Raw genomic sequence first — 14,645 nt, 5'->3', positions numbered from 1 at the left:
AAAAAACTAGCCGGGCGATGTGGCAGGCGCCTGTAGCCCCAGCTACTGGGGAGGCTGAGACAGGAGAATGGCGTAAACCCAGGAGGCGGAGCTTGCAGTGAGCTGAGATCCAGTCACTACACTCCAGCCTGGGCGACAGAGCGAGACTGCGTCTCAAAAAAAAAAAAAAATTAGAGCCATCATCCAAATAACATGGGCTTCAAAGGAGGCAGATATGGATTCAAAAATCTCCTTTTCCTAGCTCCTAGCTATGCAACCACAGGTAAGTTCCTTAATCTCTTACAATTTCAGTTTCTTCACAGGGATACCTATGTCTCACTAAGATATTATAAGGCTTAAGTAAAGTAACCTAAGTCATACACCTACCTCAGGCTTGTCCTGTGCATGTCTTCTAAATAGCAACTGTTATAATCACCTCTGGGTTATTCCAACCCTAGCCCTGGGTGTACCTGTGACATGTCTCACCTCTGTCTGCAATTCTGAAATCACTTTTGTATCCTGCAGACTGAAGGACCTTCCCCAGCATTCTCGCAAGCACAGTGAGAGTCAAGCACCCCAGGAAAGGATAATAGCAACTCAGAAATAATGACCTCTCCACATTCAATCTTTATTGCAAACAAACAGTTAGTTTGGTTATGTGTAACCACTAGGGTTTTTTTGCTAAATGTCAGTAGCCACTACTGGTTTGAAATAAGTGAGGGTGTAGATGTCCCCTTCATCACCACCGTATACTCAAGATAGGTCATTTGTTAAAATGCAAGCAAGTCTCTTAAATTTTGCAGCACACTCAAACATGTATTAAACATGTATTAGAGGCCGGGCATGGTGGCTCACACCTGTAACCCCAGCACTTTGGGAGGTCGAGGTGGGAGGATTACTTGAGCCCAAGAGTTTGAGGCCAGCCTGGGCAACATAGCAAGATGGCAAGACCCTTTCTCCACACACACACACACACACACACACACACACACACACACACACACAAGTTTTTTAATTAGCTGGGCATGGTGGTGTGTGCCTATAGTCCTAGCTACTCTGGAGACTGAGGCCAGATGGTCACTTGAGCATAGGAGGTCAAGGCTTCAGTGAGCCATGTTCATTCCACTGCATTCTAGCCAGGGTGACAAAGCGAGACCCTGTCCCAAAAAAAGGTACCCTCTAAATATATACACCTGCTATGTACCTCCAAAAATTAAAAAAAAAAATTTTTTTTAACTCATTTATTAGAAAGAGAGCCCAAGATAACCCTACATCCTGTTCTGTAAGCTCCTGAAGTCTCAGGTCGTTGACCACAACTTGCATTAAATGTTTAGCCAAAGTAAAAATTTGACTGTATCCTAGAAGTAACTTCATGGTTGGCACCAGGAAACCAGAATGCTTTGAGTCAGAAGCTGGACTTGGGCCCATTTAGGTCAAGCCTCAAATACCATTCCAGGAGGGGGAGGGACAAAGGCCTTGCTACTAACCAGTGTTTTGGGTTTTTGTTTTGTTTTTTATTTTTTGAGACGGAGTCTCACTCTGTTGCCCAGGCTGGAGTGCAGTGACGTGATCTTGGCTCACTGCAACCTCCACCTCCCAAGTTCAAACAATTCTCTGCCTCAGCCTCCCGAGTAGCTGGAATTACAGGCGCCCACCACCATGCCCAGCTAATTTTTGTATTTTTAGTAGAGATGGTGTTTCACCATCTTGGCCAGGCTGGTCTTTTTTTTTTTTTTTTTTTTTTTTGAGACGGAGTCTCGATCTGTCGCCCAGGCTGGAGTGCAGTGGCCGGATCTCAGCTCATTGCAAGCTCCGCCTCCTGGGTTTACGCCATTCTCCTGCCTCAGCCTCCCGAGTAGCTGGGACTAGAGGCGCCCGCCACCTCGCCCGGCTAGTTTTTTGTATTTTTTTTAGTAGAGACGGGGTTTCACCGTGTTAGCCAGGATGGTCTCGATCTCCTGACCTCGTGATCCGCCCATCTCGGCCTCCCAAAGTGCTGGGATTACAGGCTTGAGCCACCGCGCCCGGCCGGCCAGGCTGGTCTTGAACTCCTGACCTCGTGATCCACCCGCCTCGGCATCCCAAAGTGCTGGGATTACAGGAGTGACCCCACTGTACTTGGCCAGTTTTTTTTTGTTTTTGTTTTGTTTTTTTTTTTCTGAGACAGAATCTTACTCGGTTGCCCAGGATGGAGTACAGTAGTGCGATCTCAGCTCACTACAACCCCCACCTCCTAAGTTCAAGTGATTCTCCTCCCTCAGCCTCCCAAGTAGCTGGGATTATAGGCACCTGCCACCACACCCAGCTAATTTTTGTATTTTTAGGAGAGAATACATGTTGGCCAGGCTGATCTCAAACTGCTGACCTCAGGTGATCCACCCATCTCGGACTCCCAAAGTGCTGGGATTGCAGGTGTGAGCCACCATGCCCGGCCTACCAACCAATTTTATCCAACCTACCTTCTCGAATGCAATGAATTTCACCAATAAAATTACTCTTCCAACATCCCTTGGGATAATTAACAAAATCCTTGTCATCGATTGGAGAGAAAGACAGCTGGAGTATAGGCATTTTTGCTTTTTTTGAGATATGGTCTGCTCTGTCGCCCCGGCTGGAGTGCAGTGGCGCAATCTTGGGTCACTGCAACCTCTGCCTCCAGGGTTCAAGTGATTCTCCTGCCTCAGCCTCCTGAGTGGTTGGGATTACAGGTGCCTACCACCACCCCCTGCTAAAAGTGTAGGCATTTAATTACATGTGCTCTAACGGCTCCAGGAGTGTGCATTCGTTATTGGGATTAGGGTATCTGATGCTGTCTGTAGAATGTGGATTGAAACCAGTGAGCATGCACATATATGTCATTTGATAGCCGGCGCTAACATAGTTTAAAGTAAATTACAGCCAACCGTCTGTCGTCTAGGGCAGTTCACCCAACCTCTGCTTGCATTTCCCTATCTCCGTACTTATATTATGTCAACATATTTGAAAGGCTCCAACAAAAGTCTAGCTAGCATCCAGCTCCTCAGAACACCCTTCCCAAGACTTTCCAGCCTGCACCCAGGCCAGGCACTCCTCTCTGGAGAAACAAGGACAAGGAGAGGCCAAAAGAGATGAGGGGGCGGAACTAGGCAGGGAAAAGCAAATCTTAGGTTTCCTTTTTAGCTCTTTTTGCATCTCAAAACACGCACACATTAGAATCTGAAAAATCATAACAAATGGCAATGATTGTGAGTCTGCACATGTGCCAAGGAAAATTACGGTAGGGAATGTACAAATGGCCCTGTCCTATTCCAAATTATTTCCCTATTTTACAACCAGTTTGTTTCATTTTTTTATAATTCAGAGAACCTATACTAAGAACCCCTACACCATAATAGTATTAAATCAAAGGACAAAACCTTGGAATGTTCTCTAATTAGTTCTGAAAGGTTACTAATCTTCAGCTGATACAGAATCTGCATTCTATTTCAATCATAAGCTCCTTAAGCAGAAAGAAAAGAATTTTGATCAATTAAAAGGACCTTCATAAACTGGAATCTTCCCAAGGTACAAATTACACTGTTCTTTCTGAGAACCCAGGATTTGACCTGAAAATGTTTTCTTTGCATGTTCAGCCACCACTGAACCAGTAAGAGCAGGACATCCTCTTATCTGTCTGATTTCTGATTGTTATTCACCAAACTATATTGTGTCCTTTCCTCTTTCACTTCATCACACCTATTGATGTTAACATATTTTTTCTTCTAGATTTTAAATATGTGTTAGGCCGGCGCGGTGGCTCAAGCCTGTAATCCCAGCACTTTGGGAGGCCGAGGCGGGCGGATCACAAGGTCAGGAGATCGAGACCACAGTGAAACCCCGTCTCTACTAAAAATACAAAAAATTAGCCGGGCGCGGTGGCGGGCGCCTGTAGTCCCAGCTACTCAGGAGGCTGAGGCAGGAGAATGGCGGGAACCCGGGAGGCGGAGCTTGCAGTGAGCCGAGATCGCGCCACTGCACTCCAGCCTGGGCAACAGCGTGAGACTCCGTCTCAAAAAAAAAAAAAAAAATAAATAAATAAATAAATAAATAAGTGTTGATTATCGTATTATTTAATCTACCCCCTAATTACCGAAATCTGTGTAAAACTATTCATGTCCCAATTATGTCATAACATGTGTAGTCTATGGACATGATATAGTTGGGCTATTGGTCTCCTCCATATCTCAGGTTGAAATTTTGTAACCACATCAGAGCAGTCTGGTTCAACTATCATGTAATAAAGTTGAGTTATTTATTAGTTGCCGTGGACGCCCAGGTTGAAGGACAGGTAACCTGAGCACGCCCAAAGGAACCAAGCTTTGCAACCCCAGGAGGAACCTAAGTGCTCAAAGGAATAGGGACTAAAGTAAGAAGCCACGCTGCCCGGCAGAATCCAGGATCCAATCAGACTGAGCTCTGCCATCACCCCATGACAGGATTCAGTCAGATCATGCCTCTTGGCATCATCTCATTGCAAGATCTAATCAGATCACACTTCATTACCCTATACTTATAAAACCCAACCCAGGCCAGGCACGGTGGCTCACACCTATAATCCCAGCACTTTGGGAGGCCGAGGCAGGCAGATCACAAGGTCAGGAGTTCAAGACCAGCCTGACCAACATGGTGAAACCCCATCTCTACTAAAAATACAAAAATTAGCTGAGCGTGGCAGTGTGCCCCTGTAATCCCAGCTACTCATGAAGCTGAAGCAGGAGAATCGCTTGAACATGGGAGGCAGAGGTTGCAGTGAGCTGAGATGGCACCACTGCCCTCCAGCCTGGGTGGCAGAGTGAGACTCCATCTCAAAAATAAATAAATAAATAATAAAAATAAAACCCAACCCAAACCCTGCTTGGCAAGACAGATTTGAGCATTTCTCCTGTCTCCTTGGCAGTCGAATTGCAATAAAGCTTTTTCTTTTTTTCCATGCAGAGTCTCACTCTATTGCTCAGGCTGGAGTGCAGTGGCACAATCTCAGCTCACTGCAACGTCAACCTCCCAGGTTCAAGCAATTCTCCTGCCTCAGCCTCCCAAGTTGCTGGGATTACAGGCGTGCGCCACCATGCCTGGCTGATTTTTTTTGTATTTTTAGTAGAAATGGTGTTTCACCACATTGTCCAGGCTGGTCTCAAACTCCTGAACTCAGGCAATCCACACACCTTGGCCTGCCAAAGTGCCAGGATTACAGGCATGAACTGCTGCACCCAGCCAGAGCTTTTCTTTTCTCAAAAACTAATGCCATGGTATTGGCCCCAATGCATATTGGGCAGTCAGCCTATTGATTTCTCAGTAACAATATGATCCCTAGTGTTGGAGGCAGGGCCAAGTGGGAGGTGTTTGGGTCATGAGGGCTGATGCCTCATGAATGTCTTGGTGCTGTCCTCCTGGTAATGAGTGAATTCTTACTCTAGTAGTTTCCACAAGATCTGATTGTAAAAAAGAGCCTGGCACTTCCTCCTCTGTCTCTTTCCCCCCGTCACCATGTGACACGCCAGCTCCCTCTTTGCCTTCTCCCATGAGTGGAAGCTTCCTGAGGCCTCACCACAAGCAGATACTGGTGCTATGCTTCCTGTACAACCTACAGAACTGTGAGCTAAATAAACCTCTTTTCCTTATGAATTACCCTGCTTCAAGTATTTTTTTTTTTTGAGACAGAGTCTTGCTGTTATCTAGGCTGGAGTGCGGTGGCATGATCTCAGCTCACTGCAACCTCCACCTCCTGGGTTCAAGTGATTTTCCTGCCTCAGCCTCCCAAGTAGCTGGGATTACAGGTGCTTGCCACTACACCCAGCTAATTTTCTTTTTTTCTTTTTTTTTTTTTTTGAGACGGAGTCTCACTCTGTCACCCAGGCTGGAGTGCAGTGGTGCAATCTTGGCTCACTGCAAGCTCCACCTCCCAGGTTCATGCCATTCTCCTGCCTCAGCCTCCCAAGTAGCTGGGACTACAGGTGCCCACCACCACGCCTGGCTAATTTTTTGTACATTTAGTAGAGATGGGGTTTCACCATGTTAGCCAGGATGGTCTTGATCTCCTGACCTCATGATCCGCCCACCTTGGCCTCCCAAAGTGCTGGGATTACAGGTATGAGCCATTGTGCCCGGCCCATGCCCAGCTAATTTTCTGTATTTTTAGTAGAGATGGGATTTTGCCATGTTGCCCAGGCTGGTTTTGAACTACCGAGCTCAGGCGCTCCGCCTGCTTTGGCCCCCCCAAAGTGCTGGGATTACAGGTATGAGCCACCGCACTCAGTCTACCCTGCCTCAAGTATTTCTTTATAGCAACACTAGTGGACTAAGATGACACATTAGTGTATAGCTTCAGTGAAAGCTCAAATGTTTAATTCCCCTCATGTTACAGAAAATGCTATGAAATGAAGAAAAGGAAAATTTGTGAGATTCTAGAACTCTGCTGTCCAATATGGTAGCCACTAGCCATGTGTGGCTATTTAGATTTAAATTTATTTATTATTTTTATTTATTTATTTTTTGAGACAGAGTCTTGCTCTGTCACCCTAGGCTGGAGTACAATGGCACCATTTTGGCTCACTGCAGCCTCTGCCTCCCGGGTTCAAGCAATTCTCGTGCCTCAGCCTCCTGAGTAGCTGGGATTACAGGCACACACCACCACTCCCAGATGATTTTTGGTTTAGTAGAGATGGAGTGAACCATGTTGCTAGTGTAGTCTTGAACTCCTGACCTCAGGTGATCTGCCCACCTCAGCCTCCCAAAGTGCTGGGATTACAGGTGTGAGCCACTGTGCATGTCTCTAGATTTAAATGTAAAGTAATGAAGTGTTTTTCAAAATAAAATTTCATTTTTCATTCACACTGGACACATTTTAATTGCTTAATCACCACTTGTGGCTGGCGGCAACCCTAGAGTATAAAAGTTGAAACTCACCAATTATAACTCTGTGATAAATACAATTATGTCTGTTAAACATTTATTTTTCCTCTTAAGTTTCCTTTGACAAACACCTCACTGAATTATATTGCTCTCCTTAGTGTGAACATCTATAAAGAAGATACAGGCTGGGCACGGTGGCTCACGCCTGTAATCCCAGCACTTTGGAAGGCCCAGGCAGGTGGATCACCTGAGGTCAGGAGTTGGAGACCATCCTGGCCAACATGGAGAAACCGCATCTCTACTAAAATTATAAAATTAGCTGGGCGTGGTGTTGCATGCCTGTAATCCCAGCTACTTGGGAGGCTGAGGCAGAAGAATCACTTGAACCTGGGAGGCAGAGGTTTTGGTGAGCTGAGATCGCACCACTGCACTCCAGCCTGGTGACAGAGTGAGACTCCATCTCCAAAAACAAAAAAAAAAACAAAAAAAAACCACAAAAAGTTTATTAGTGGTACTCAATCATGGTCCCAGCTAATTAGGGGGCTGAGGTGAGAGGATCTCCTGAGCAGGGAGGTCAAGGCTGCAGTGAGCCCTGATTGCATCACTGCACTCCAGCCTGGGTGACAGCAAGACCCTATCAAAAAAAAAAAAAAAAAAAAAAACCCTTGACAGGGTTATTGCAGAGCATCCAGGATAAAAAGATCCTAAACCCTTCCAAAAAGAAGAAAAAGATCACAAACAGATGATTAGGAATCAAATCAATATTGCAATTCTCAGTAAAACACTGAAGAATTGTATTCCACTGTCTACAGAATTGTATTCACTGTAGACAGTGGAATACACTGAAGAATTTATTTATTTATTTATTTATTTATTTATTTTTTTTTGAGACGGAATCTGGCTCTGTCGCCCAGGCTGGAGTGCAGTGGCCGGATCTCACCTCACTGCAAGCTCCGCCTCCCGGGTTTACGCCATTCTCCTGCCTCAGCCTCCCGAGTAGTTGGGACTACAGGCTCCCACCACCTCGCCCGGCTAGTTTTTTGTATTTTTAGTAGAGACGGGGTTTCACCATGTTAGCCAGGATAGTCTCGATCTCCTGACTTCGTGATCCACCCGCCTCGGCCTCCCGAAGTGCTGGGATTACAGGCTTGAGCCACCGCGCCCGGCCAGTTTTGGCAACTTCTTTACCAAAACCTGTTATATCAGCAAAGTCTTTGTGACCCATATCTTGTGCCGACCTCCTATCTCATCCTGTGACTAAGAATGCCTAAACCTCCTGGGAATGCAGCCTAGTAGGTCTCAGCCTTATTTCACTCAGCCCCTATTCAAAATGGGGCTGGCTCTGGTTCAAATGCCTCTGACAATTAGACTCAATCAGTCAACAAAAATAACAACAAAAAGGTTTCCTGGGAGAGCTCTCTACACCCATGAGATGGGCCCAATCTTCACCAACTTTACAAAACAAATGAGAAAAAGGAAAGACCCAGTGTTAAAATTCGTCTTGGAAGCAGTGATTTCTCTAAGCTTCTGGAGGAAGACCAGACCATCTTCCAGGTGCGTGGTGTAACTGTAAGAGGTTTGTCGCCCAATGCATACAGCAAATCAAAATGCGGCGATACCAGTTTACAACAGAGAAAGAGGTTTGATCACAGGGTCACCAAATGAGGAGATGGGAGGAACCTCAAATTCATCTCCCTGAGGAGTTTGGGGCTACAGTTTTTAAGGGTTTTGGAGTGGCCCAAAGTATGGAGATTGTTGATTGGTTGAAGAGTACAGGGTGAAGTCATGAGGCAGGGAGAGGAAGAAGCTGTATTCTCAGGCTGATCCTGCTCCTCTTGGGGGGCGTTGGGGTTCTCCAAACTGGTTGCGAGATTTGCTGTCTGAAAAACATCTTAAATGATCCTTAAACAAAAGCCTTATGATTCTGGCCAGGCTAAGTGGCTCATGCCTATAATCTCAGCACTTTGGGAGACTGAGGTGGGAGGAATGGTTGAGGCCAGGAGTTCCAGACCAGCCTGTTCCACATAGCAAGCCCTCATCTCTACAAAAAATTAAAAATTAGCCAGGCATGGTAGTGCACACTGTCACGTGTGTCCGAGTGAAGAGACCACCAAACAGACTGTGTGAGCAATAAAGCTTTTTAATCACCTAGGTGCAGGTAGGCTGAGTCCGAAAAGACAGTCAGCAAAGGGTGGTGGATTATCATCAGTTCTTATAGGGTTTGGGGATAGGTGGTGGAGTTAGGAGCAATGTTTTGCAGATAGGGGGTGGATCTCACAAAGTACATTCTCAAGGGTGGGGAGAATTACAAAGAACCTTCTTAAGGGTGGGGGAGGTTACAAAGTACATTGATCAGTTAGGGTGGGACAGAAACAAATCACAATGGTGGAACGTCATCAGTTAAGGCTATTTTCACTTCTTTTGTGGATCTTCAGTTGCTTCAGGCCATCTGGATGTATAAATGAAGGTCACAGGGATATGATGGCTTAGCTTGGGCTCAGAGGCCTGACACACTCCTAGTCTCAGCTGCTCAGGAGGCTGAGGCGGGAGGATAGCTTGAGCCCTGGGGGTTAAGGCTGCAGCAAGCTATGATTGTGCCATTGCGCTACAGCCTGGCAACAGAGCAGACCCTATCTCAAAAGAAAAAAGCCTATGATTCTAATGTCAGAGATCCTATCTATAGGAACAATAGCAATGCAAATCAATTGTTTTTTCTTTTTTTTTTTTTTTTTTTGAGATGGAGTCTCTCTCTGTTGCCCAGGCTGGAGTGTAGTGGCGAGATCTCAGCTCACTGCAAGCTCTGCCTCCCGGGTTCGCGCCATTCTCCTGCCTCAGCCTCCCAAATAACTGGGACTACAGGCACCCGCCACCATGCCCAGCTAATTTTTTTTTGTATTTTTAGTAGAGACAGGGTTTCACTGTGTTAGCCAGGATGGTCTCCATCTCCTGACCTCGTGATCCACCCCCCTTGGCCTCCCAAAGTACTGGGATTACGGGAATGAACCACCACACCTGGCCTTTTTTTTTTTTTTTTTTTTTTTTTTTAAGACAGAGTCTCACTCTGTTGCCAGGCTGGAGTGCAGTGGCATGATCTCAGCTCACTGAAACCTCTGCCTCCAGGGTTCAAGCGATTGTCCTGCCCCAACCTGCTGAGTAGCTGGGAATACAGGTGTGCACCACCATGTCCAGCTAATTTTTGTATTTTTGGTACAGACGGGGTTTCACCATATTGGACAAGATGGTCTCGATCTCTTGACCTGTTGATCTGCCCACCTCGGCCTCCCGAAGTGCTGGGATTACAGGCGTGAGCCACTGCACCTGTACTTTTTTTTTTTTTTTTTTTTTTTTTTTGAAGACAGGCTCTCACTCTGTAGCCCAGGCTGGAGTACAGTGTAGCGCAATTTTGGCTCACTGCAACCTTGACCTCCGGGGCTCACCTGATCCTCCCACTTCAGCTTCCAGAGTAGCTAGGACTACAGATGTGCACCACCACCCCCTGCTAATTTTTTGTATATTTTGTAAAAAGGCAGTTTTGCCATGTTGCTCAGGCTGGTCTCAAACTCCTTGGGCTCAAGCTATCCACCCACCTCCGCCTCCTAAAGTGCTAGGATTATAGATGTAAGCCTCTGTGCCTGGCTGCAAATCAATTCCTAAACAGTCTTGTAGCCCTAATGTCAGAAATTCTACCTGCAGGTACAATGGAGATGCAAATTACCAGGGCGTGGTGGCTCACATGCTAATCCCAACTACAAAGAAAATGCAAATTGGTCAGTATCTAGTGCTGCATGACTTTCAGCAACAGGAAAGTGGGCCAGAAACCAGAACGGAATTCTCATCAACCCAGTGGGGTCGGTTTCAGTGGGAAAGGCGTCCTCCCCAAGCTGAGGTGTCAAAGGTGGGACAAGGGAAGGGGGAGGTACGGAACGAGCAACACCAAGGGGGCCTGGCTGAGAAAGGGCCCCTGGAGGGGGAGTGCTTGAGAGCAGGAATAAGAAGACTGCATGCTATTACATCCATTTGATGATCAGCAATATATTACCTCATCTCATTCATTCATTGTCTTCCCATGTTTTAAAATTAGATTGCCAAATTCTTTTGTATCACTGTAATCTCACTGGGGAAAAACCAAAGCCAAAACATGTTCACATGGTGTGTTAATTCTGCTGGGGATCACCAGAACAAAATATCACAGACTAGGTGGTTTAAACAACAGACTTGTGTTTTCTCATTATTCTGGAGTCCTGAAGTAAGGGAGGAGACCGCCCGTCATATCGTCTTATGCCCAATTTCTGCCTCCAAAGAAAGAAGAAGTAAAAACTAAAAGGCAGAAATGAAATCCACAGGCAGACAGCCCGGCGCCGCACCCTGGGCCTGGTAGTTAAAGATCGACCCCTGACCTAATCGGTTATCTATAGATTACAGACATTGTATAGGAATACACTGTGAAAATCCCTATCCTGTTTTGTTCTGATCTAATTACCGGTGCATACAGCCCCCAGTCAGTACCCCCTGCTTGCTCAATCGATCACGACCCTCTCACACGCACCCCCTGAGAGTTGTGAGCCCTTAAAAGAGACAGGAATTGCTCACTCGGGGCTCGGCTCTTGAGATGCCCCTGGCCGAATAAACCCCTTCCTTCTTCAACTGAGTGTCTGAGGAGTTTTGTCTGCAGCTTGTCCTGCTACATTTCTTGGTTCCCTGACCGGGAAGTGAGGTAATTGGCAAATGGTCAAGGCATCTCCTTAGGCGGCTTAAGCCTGCCCTGTGGAACATCCCTGCAGGGGACTCTGACCAGCCTAAGCGAGGCGGATCCTGAGAGCGCTCCTGGGTAGGCATTTGCCCCCGTGGGACGCCCCGCCACAGCAGTGTGTGGCAGGCCCCTGTGGAGGATCAACGCAGTGGCTGAACACCGGGAAGGAACTGGTACGTAGAGTCCAGACATCTGAAACTTGGTAAGACTAGTCTTGAGAACTTGCCCACTCCATTTGAATGGAAGAGTGGTCTGATCACCCACGGTGTGCCTGTGCCAGCACTTTGGTTTTTGTTTTTGACTTGACTTGGATTGCTTGATATTTTGGTTTTGGTTTTGATCTGGCTTAGATTTCTTGATACTCTGATTTTGGCTTTGATTCTGGTTTGGCATAAACTGTAAAAGTGTGTGTGTGCCCTTTTTACCCATTCTTTGTTTTGTGGTGTGCGTGTGGTGTGAGCGTGGTGTTTTGTCTCAAGGAAATATGGGTCAGGCACAAAGTAAGCCCACCCTACTAGGAACTATGTTGAAAAAATTCAAAAAGGGATTTAAGAGAGACTATGGAGTCACCATGACACCAGGAAAACTTAGAACTTTGTGTGAGATAGCCTGGCCAGCAGTAGAGGTGGGGTGGCCATCAGAAGGAAGCCTGGACAGGTCCCTTGTCTCGAAGGTATGGCACAGGGTAACCTGTAAGTCAGGGTACCCTGATCAGTTCCCATATGTAGATTCTTGGTGACCAGCTAGTTTTGGACCCCCACAGTGGTTAAGGGGACAGGCAGCAGCAGCACTAGCAGCAAAGGGACAGTTAGTTAAGGAAGGTCCTCACTCCACCCGCCGAGGGAAGTCGGTACCAAAAGTCCTGTCCGACCCAACACCGGAAGAATCATGGCAGGAACTGGTACCACCAATACCCGCTCCTTATCGGGAGGAAGTTTTCCCTACTCCTGAGCCCACGGCACCTACACCTCCACCAGATGACCACACCCCTAGGCCACCCAGAGTAGACAAGAGAGGAAGTGAAGCCGCGAGAGAAACTCCTCCCTTGGCAGCTTGCTTAGGGTCCAAGACTAGAATTCAAATGCCCCTGAGAGAGCAGCGATATACTGGGGTAGACAAGAACAGACACATGGTGGAAAGGTGTGCCTTTGTGTATCAACCTTTCACCTCTGCTGACCTCCTCAATTGGAAAAAGAATACTCCATCTTACAATGAAAAGCCTCAAGCTTTAATTGACTTGCTCCAAACTATTATACAGAATCATAATCCTACTTGGGCTGATTGTCACCAGCTGCTCATGTACTTCTTTAATACAGATGAAAGGCGAAGGGTGCTCCAGGTGGTAACTAAGTGGCTAGAGGAGCACATCCCAGCCAATTACCAAAACCCCCAAGAATATGTAAGAATTCAACTGCCAGGAACAGACCCCCAGTGGGACCCAAACGAGGGACCAGACATGGAGAGGCTAAGACGGTTCCATGAGGCATTAATAGAAGGTCTAAAGAAAGGGGCTCAAAAGGCCACAAATGTAAATAAGGTCTCTGAGGTCACCCAAGGAAAAGAGGAGAGTCCAGCCCAATTCTATGAAAGACTATATGAGGCTTATTGTATGTACACTTCTTTTGATCCAGATAGCCATGAAAATCAGTGCATGATTAACATGGCCTTAGTCAAAGCGCAGAAGATATAAGAAAATTACAGAAACAGGCTGGGTTTGCAGGTATGAATACCTCATAGTTACTGGAAATAGCCAATCAAGTGTTTGTGAATAGAGATGCAACAAGCCACAGAGAAAGCCGTAAGGAAGGCGAATGCCAGGCTAGGCGAAATGCCGACTTACTGGCCATGGCCATTAAAGGAATTCCCCCAAAAGGAGAGGGAAAGGGGGGTTCAGGGAACAATACCCAGTCTAATCGCCCATGCTTGCAACATAACCAATGCGCCTATTGTAAGGAAATAGGACATTGGAAAGATAAGTGTCCCCAACTGAAGGAAGAGCAAGGTGGTTTGGAACAAAAGACCTCAGATAAAGACAAGGGAGCTTTGTTCAATCTGGCTGAAGGGCTACTGGACTGAAGGGGACCAGGCTCAAGTGCCCCCAAGGAGTCCACAGTTAGGATTACAATTGGGGGCAAGAACATTATGTTTTTGGTCATTACTGGTGCTGAACATTCAGTAGTAACCACCCCGGTCACCCCCTTATCCAAGAAAACCATTGATATAATCAGAGCAACAGGAGTTTCCACTAAGAAGGCTTTCTATCTACCACGGACCTGCTCAGTGGGGGGACATGAGATAGTTCACCAGTTCTTTTTTTTTTTTTTTTTTTTTTTTTGAGACGGAGTCTCGCTCTATCGCCCAGGCTGGAGTGCAGTGGCGTGATCTCGGCTCACTGCAAGCTCCGCCTCCTGGGTTCACGCCATTCTCCTGCCTCAGCCTCCCGAGTAGCTGGGACTACAGGCGCCGCCACCTCGCCCGGCTAATTTTTTTGTATTTTTTGTAGAGACGGGGTTTCATTGTGTTAGCCAGGATGGTCTCGATCTCCTGACCTCGTGATCCGCCCGTCTCGGCCTCCCAAAGTGCTGGGATTACAGGCTTGAGCCACCGCACCCGGCAGTTCACCAGTTCTTGTACATGCCTGGCTGTCCCTTGCCCTTGCTGGGAAGAGATTTGCTTAGCAAGCTGAGAGCCACCGTCTCCTTTACAAAACAGAGCTCTTTACAGCTAAAGTTACCAGGAACAGGAGCCATCATGGCCCTTATGGTCCCCCGGGAAGAAGAATGCAGACTTTTTCTAACTGAACCAGGCCAAGAGATAAAACCAGCTCTAGCTAAGTGATGGCCCCGAGTATGGGCAGAGGATAATCCTCCAGGACTGGCGGTCAACCAAGCCGCTGTACTCATAGAAGTTAAGCCTGGGGCCCAATCAATTAGACAAAAGCAGCATCCGGTTCCCAGAGAAGCTCTCAAAGGAATCCAGGTTCATCTCAGATGCTTGAAAGCCTATGGAATTATAGTTCCTTGCCAGTCTCCATGGAACACCCATCTCC

The sequence above is a fragment of the Macaca nemestrina genome, chromosome 13 (genome assembly GCF_043159975.1).
Source record: "Macaca nemestrina isolate mMacNem1 chromosome 13, mMacNem.hap1, whole genome shotgun sequence".
Lineage (NCBI taxonomy): Eukaryota > Metazoa > Chordata > Mammalia > Primates > Cercopithecidae > Macaca > Macaca nemestrina.
This window is presented reverse-complemented; position numbering follows the sequence as displayed.